Below are 8017 nucleotides of genomic sequence, written 5' to 3' on the forward strand. Positions count from 1 at the left end.
GAGCAAAATATGTCAAGGAGGGGTACATTAAAACCACAGTAAACAACCCATTTTAGCACGCCCGATGAAGGCTTAGTTAATAGAATCCACATACTTACCTGCTGAAATAATACTTTCAGCTGACCTTGATGGAAGAGTAAGAACTAGGCACCATACAGAACAAGTCAGGCTACAAGTCAATAATACAATTCCACACGGCAAGTATACTTGGCATACAGATCTGAAATAACCTGAACTACGTAAAACTGCTACAAACTCGCTCTCTCAGTTCAGATTAGACCAGAATACGCTAAAGAGATATGGTCACTTATGCGGAGTTTATGCCAGACTAGATAGGATTATTTTCATACTGCTCTTATGGGTATCATATCTCCTTACACATCTGGCACTAAGCGCAAAAACTGTGACAGATTAAGTTTGTCCTGTCATATGATCTGGTAGTGCACCAATGTGGCATTAGCGTGCACCCACAGACCCTGTAGCCCAGTGTCCTGGGAGACAACTGGCCAGAGAGGTGTGTGCATGCTGCATCACTTCTTTAGTTTCCAAGAAATAAGGGCTCAAAGGAGAGTTAAATGAAGAGGTTGTAGTTGTTACCATTACCAGAAAGGAGGGGAATGCTTATCAACGGGAACATTAAAAATAACAGTAAAATTGTCTAACAAGACTGTCAACTATCAGGACTGAAAAAGCACTCAGATATGAGTGACATTACCAGGATGAAGAAGAGTCAACTTTAGACCCATGTAAGTGAAGAGGTGTATGGGCTTGCACAGAGCAGGCAGTTCCCTGGCTGCCTTCCACCTGCACTCCTTAGTAAAAGTACATAAAAGTGCATAAAAGGGCACCAGGACCATCACCCCTGCTTCACTTAAACATGCAAAGCCCTCTCAGGCCATAACAATCCTGAAATGGGCCACAGTTAAACTCATTCACTCCCATCAACGTAAGATAAAACCATGTACATGCCGATAACAGCAGAGAAACAATTTTTAACTTGCTGAAACCTTCAATGGAAAGCCTTTTCCAGTGTTCTGTTGTCTTGGTACAAAGTTTTTCCTAGTGTGCAAACCTTCTATAACGCTCAGATAAGTTTTGACCATACATCCATTATAGCTAGAAAAAAGCCTTGATCCTCATTAGTTTATATAACATCCACCTAAATACTGAAATCCTTATCAGCCTAAGCAAGCCAAAGAGTTTCCATCTCTTAAACTTTGCTATAGTTCTTGTTGCTCTGATCTTACCTCCCCCCAGTCCGTCCACAGGTCTCTTGAATACACTGCTTAAATGAAATTCAACAGAGTTCCCCTGCTGAGACTCCATCAGGGCAGGAAGACATTCACAGTCACGCCCCGTGTCTTACATATGATTCTGCTTCTTACCCATTGCAGACTGACATCTGCCTTTCGCAACATCCCCAGATTTTCTGTTTAATTTGTGATCTATCTGTATCTCCTTCCTCTCTCACACCTGGACTACGCACCCTTTCAGGAAGTGACTTCTCACTCTACTCCACCTCAACAGCAGTGAGTGCCGTGCAGGCAGAGCTCTGCCCACTATGGAAACAGCAACAGTAAGTAACACTGCAGCAGACTGCTACTGCCACCATATTTTACATGTGCACTGCTTCAGACTCGGAATCAATTTCTGTGATCCTTATCCAGCTGAAGATCACAGTAGCTTGTTTGTCCTCCTGGTCTAATGTCAGGTTTCCTATCTGGGAATTCAAACTCTTCAGTAGACAGAATACATAGCTCATGCTCCAGCAGCCACTGCTTTGTGACATGAGCAGTGCAAATGCTGAGTATTAGATAGAAATCACAAACCAATCTCAATCACTCTGCAAAAACCTCATTATCTTCAGTAGGACTTTCTCTTGCATGTACAAGTGAAACATGGGCCTGCTGCTTCTTTACAGCTTCTTCATACCTGCCTCCTCCCACTTCTCTTTTGATAACATAAACTAGGATTACTTTAATAAAGGAAAAGAAAAATATTTTACTATGCTTGTCACATGCTCTTTCACAGCCTGTACGCTGGTGGGCTTTCTTGCCCAGGGGAAAGGGAAAGGTCAAGGCACAGAAATACCCAAGTCTTCTTCAGCTTTCGCTCCGGGATACAGTTTATTATCTAAACATCAAATTCATAAAGTAACACAAAGCACAGCCATTCCCTCATCCAAAGCCAGCTGCAGGGGCTCCCAGGCTTTCCATGCCAGAAAAAGGGCACACATCTTCATCTAAACCCCTGCTGAATCAAGTGACAAGCAGGCAGCCTGTAACCCTTTCCTGACTGTTTAACCCTGTCACAACAGGGTTTGCTGTTGTGAGTGTTTTATTCCAGGGCAGGAGCTGACAGTTTTACACTTTTTCGGGTTTTTGAGCACACAACACTTTAACGGTTTGTTTTGTGCATCAGCATGTACAGCAACATCAGGCAATTTTGCTAAACTTAGTTAAAAATCAGGCTGTGGAATTACATACATTTTAGCTTTCAGAAATACACTGACCACAGAAAGACCAACAGTGTGTTTAAGAGTTCAGAGCCTCTGAGAAGTTGCTATTAGATGCGAGTTTTCTACACTCACCCGAAGTATCAAGACAAATGGGGAAGAATAACAATGAAGATATGCAAAAGCGTTATGTATTTTGGATACCTAGAACCAAGAAACATGGTAGTAAACAGTAAACTAATAAGGAAAAGAAAAGGTTTTTACGTAAAACCAGTTCCTCACAAGGGCAGATAAGCTGGAGGGCTGCGAACAGGAAGCAAGAAATAGCAGAGCAGAGAGGAGAAAAGCAAACAGATTTAGTCTCAAAACTGCTTCAGATAAATGCCTTTCACAAGCAGACCATGGTTGCCTGTGGTACTGTGGGCTTGTGAAGATAGAAGGCAATGTTGGTTTGTTTGACTTAAAAACAGGAGTAAAAACTCAGTCCCTCAATCACTATCCTGCAGATTTAAACACCATTTTCCTGGATGCTGGCTGTACAAGGTCTATCTTAACAAGCTAGAGAACAGTAGAACGGATACTGGGCAGATCCACATACTATTATCATTCCCAATTTTATGGGGAAGCTGAGGCACAGAAAAGATTAAATGTGCTTATGTCCAGAAACATAAACTTACACAACGCTCTTGTAACAATAAGTCCATCTTATTTTCTGTTATTTTAACCATTATTCTATGATGGCCTCATTTGTAAGAGTAGCGCTTGACTCTCTGTACCTTGTCCCACTGTCTCTAAAGGAAGTGCAAGTAGCAAAGTCTGTCCCATAAGTCCCATAAAACTGGGTTTAACTCATGTTGTTTTCACTTCCCTGGAGATAAAAGGTGGTGCTGAGAATGAACAGGATCCTTTCCCTTTCCTGAACTTCCAAAAGAAATGTCTAATTAATTCCTTCAGTGCAGCCTTTAACACTGGGTTAAGACACATACCAGAAATAAAACCACTCAAGTTTCAGACCTCAAGGTTAGTTTACTTGCCTGGCAGATAAAAACACTTCCTTTCTTCTTGAAGACCTAGCTAATTTGAAGTAGAATCACTGAAACAATTCTTTAAAAAAAACCAACATCACTAGGCTTTCTCAGTGCTACTTTCAAGGGTGAGCAAGTCAGTGTGCAGGCTCGGCACTGGACCCCACAACTCCTTGCAGTCTTCTGCTGTAACTACAAGACTAACTACTCTTTCTTCCTCTCCTGCAGGACCAGGCAACCCACGAGTGGTGGATATTATTTAACTCTTTCTAAGGGAGGCCAGCTCAAATGAAATCTCTCCAAGCAGTGTGGGGGCTGAGACCCATGTGGATCCCCTCTCCATCACAGGCCCCGACACCTCAGTAGTGCTGCATCCCTGCACACTCAGCACTGACTCTGTTGCCACAATTAATCTCATTTTTAGCTTCCCCTTCCACCTCCAATTTTCTCACTGCCATGCCAGAGTATGTACAAACAGGGACATGTAAATATCCTACCTGCCTTTTTTGCCTAATTTTCATAAAGCTTTCATGAGATCATTTGCAGGACCAGCCATGAACGTGATCATACATTCCTTGCCTGAAGAGCGGGCAAGAGTTGGGCTCTATACAAAATGGCAATATAGGCCTTTACATAACTGGTAGATTAACTAGGAACCAAATCAGGTTCTGTCACTTTAAAACTTTCCTCCACCCTCCATCACCTCCATCCATCAGTTGCCTGCAGCATATATATTGAGGAATCGCGTGCAAACCTTACCATAACCCAAGGCTTAACATAAACTATATTCTTTCAGGTCATTGGCAAATAACAGGTATATCCGGTTGTGCCTTTGTACTTGCCTGCACGCAAATTAAAAGCGCATGTAAAGTTACAATAATCAAAGTCAGTCAGAGGGAAGGGGAGGAGAGCTGGGGGATAATAACCGGGGAATCAGGTTATTTATCTTCACAGGGAAGCCACTGAGAGGAGCCTGCTTGCATGCCATTTACACCTCAAAAGAAAGACAGGGGCAAACCTGGCTTTTGGCCAAAGCCATCCCCTAGAGCGCCCCAAGCTGTGCCTAATCCTGCCTTCTCCCTGCGTCTGGTAAAGCACCCTGTTACCTCCACTGCTGCTACTCCTTCCCCACGGTGCCGCACAATGTTTTACGCTTCCTCCTTGACTGTAGGGTGAGAGTGCTTCTATGGGAGAGGACAGCGGCCAAGATGGACATTGGGCTTTCTTCTTTGGGAGACCTTAGCTGTCATGGTCTCTGCTACTGCTGCTTTCACCTTTGCCATGAGGGCACATCTCCAGTGCAGTGATGCCTTTGCAGCTGCTTCATTCCCTGTTCCCTGACACAGACAGCACCCTATCGGGTGACCCCAGAGTCCACCCTGCTGCCCTGGGTGGGCATGGGCTGCTGCCCTGCTCTCCCTTCTGGAGGCAGCCAGCAAGCCTTCATGCAGCCACCCTGAGCCTGGGTGTGGGCTGCTTGGGAAAGGGAAGAATTTATGGCAATTTTTTTCTGTCTTTCTCCCTTGGCGTGCCATGAGATTAACAGACATTAGCAAATGCCTCTTCCCGAAGTGCTGTGACAAGACAAAACCTGCCCTGACTGGCACCTGCAGTCTGTTTCCCTTGTGGTCTTTGATCTGCCATTGCTGAAGGTTAGAAGACCTGAATGGCTCAGAAACAGACACTTCCTTGGGTTTGCTTCCAAACGCTAGGAGCAATCTGTATGTGTCAAGTGTGTTTTCTCTCCCTGCAGAATTTACTGAGGGCTAGAGGAAATCTTTACTATTATTTGTCTTACAGGAGGAGTCAACTGCCAACTGTCTTGATCAAGATTGCAGCCCTTACATGGAATACTGTAAAAATCTCCTAAGTTTTAATTTTCCATCATTGACCACAGATACCACAAAGGGAGTTTCCCTCTTCCCCTTGGTTTGAATATACTTTCTCCAAGTCTTTCTTCAAATTAAAACATGTGCAAATAAACAACTCCCATTTCCCATACCCCAGGGAAGAGCATGAATAATTTTATAGGCTAGAGTATTACCCACATACATCCCAGTCCCTAGAATTTGAGTAATTTCATTTACCACTGAAATGCAGTTACTGCTGGAGGCAAATACACCAAACCCTTGCACAACAGAGCAGAGGAGGCCAAGAATGCTCTGCTGCAGAGGGATGTGCAAATGTTTCCTCAGCTGAGCTTCAGCAAGCAAATCACTGAAGGTCCTGGTTTGGATACACACATTTCCATCTGAGAGGACACTTCAGCAAAGCAAATGTAGCCAGAACCACTGTTTCTGGTGGAAAATCTATCACTCTGCAACTTCTTCACAAATACTATTCACCATTTTATTGACCTGCAGTAACAGAAGGGAGAAGAGGAGCTAGCAGGGCTATGTAAAGGGTGACATTTACAAGCAATTCCTTCACTGACATGAAATTTCTTAGGTCTGTGACATGAATCTCCTTTAGGAAATCCCAGCTAAAGGCCTGCCTCTTCATGATCAAAAGCTAGGGAAAGCGCTCATGAAGCACAAATTATTGTGTTCCTGTTTGGTTCAGCTACCATCTCAACAATCCCTTTGTGGCCAGCACCACTTCCTCCCTCAGAGCATCTGAAAACCTGAAAGGAGCAGTACTAAGGATATTATTTTTTTTTTTAAGTGCTGAAAAATTCCTATTATAAAATACCAGTCCTTTGGACAAGAAATTATGCCAGACCCTATGGAGTCCATGACTAATTGTGCGAGTAAGTTTGGTGTATCCACTTGAACGTGCAGGTAAGCAGAACAGGCTTTTCAGGAGTTAGAACTGAAGCCCAAACAGGGGAGAGACACAATGCCAGCCCTGGGAAAACAACAAATAAGCACAGGTAGCCAAGAACTGCCTTTTGCACTTGACATGATGCTTCAGCAACAGTCCTAGTCTGACTCTAAAAGAGAAAGCACATATATATATATGTACACACACTTTATACTAGACCCCTGGCATCGCTTTCTGAAGTACTCTCAGCTGTATGCAGCCCAGTCCAAGAACACCCTTAAGCAGGAAGACTGAAGGTATCATCACCGGGGACAAAGTAATGCTCACACGTCTGTGCAGCTCTCTTATCTAGATCAGACCTGTATCCCCCACTACATAACCAGGTTTATTCTCCAAAGGAAGGAGAATTCTGAAATTCAACTTGGATTGCTCTAGAGGCTACTCAAGTCAAATTGTGTTGCTTATTTTAACATTGTGACAGGTTGTTCTGCTGTTGAGGCACCAAAGAATGGTACACATGCAATACAAACTGAAGAACCCAAATGACCAATACTTGTATCATGGGAAATCATTGCTTGGGAAGTGGTGAGCTGAACTTTCATAGGCTGGGGTAATCAATCACTAGGATACCTAGGACACAAGATAGGAAAACCCATGTTCTCATCAAAGAACTGTAAGTTTCTTCATACCATCTGCGCTTCACTATCTTCTCTCTCTGTGCAGAAGAGTCATCGTGTCTACTTCTACAGAGTTCCCTTAGCAGGAAACTCCAGGTCCTCCATTACTTATAACTTTGTCCAACCTTAATCATCTGACCTGAAATTTTCTATCCCCAAAAGATCCATGTTTCACATTTTAATTTTTAGAAATATTCAGTCCAAAACCAGTTGAGCCTGTTTATGAGAACAAGGAAAATATGTTCCTATTAAAACATTGTCGTGGCCTTTTCTTTGAAAAGCTTTGTAACATCAAGCTGTAAAGCAGGGACTTGACATATGTCTGGATAATGCCTTTTCTCCCACATTTGTGCCTTTTGCTCTTCCCTTGATAATTCACTCAAATTTGGACAAATTTCCAGACTCTGAAAAATCATATTTTGCACATCTGTATTAAAGACTTTGTAGAACTTCACAGGTAAATCTTCAAAACCTTCACCCCAACAGAATATGCTTCTGCCTGTGAGTGAAGTAGACTTTGCTTTCAGCTGTAGCCCAGGGCTGTTTTGAGCTAGTATATCCATCACTACACTTGAGCATACAAGCAAGCTGGCATTTTCTAAAATGGCAAATACTAAACTCTTAGAGTTAGTAAAGCAAGCGCACTACAAACTTTGTATCACCACTACTAATACAACACCCCTTAAAGTCTGGAAAACAAATAAGAAATATAATATTACTGCTTGTTAACATGTAAACAATATTGGCCCCACGCAATGTTATAATTTTGAATCTTTAGAGTGACCTAGCACATCGTACAGACTATAAGGTTTCTATACTTCAAAATAAAGATGGACCATGGCAACACAGCTCTTGGTTCTGCACGTCTCAGAAACAGTGTGAGAACAGAAAGCTGCCAGATGCCCCAGTGAGACCCTTTGCTCCAGAGGGAGAGTGAGCAGGCACAACAGTTTGCCTACACCTCACATGTTGAGGGTAGATAGAATAATGCGTCTTGAGCAGTTTTGAGCACATCTTGTTGTTATTTTGTCCATCTTCTTCAGAGTAGTTCTTTCAGAGTACTTTAATAAAGAGCATTTGTATAGTATAAATACAAG

Source organism: Charadrius vociferus, unplaced genomic scaffold (genome assembly GCF_000708025.1).
Source record: "Charadrius vociferus isolate BGI_N301 unplaced genomic scaffold, ASM70802v2 scaffold62, whole genome shotgun sequence".
Lineage (NCBI taxonomy): Eukaryota > Metazoa > Chordata > Aves > Charadriiformes > Charadriidae > Charadrius > Charadrius vociferus.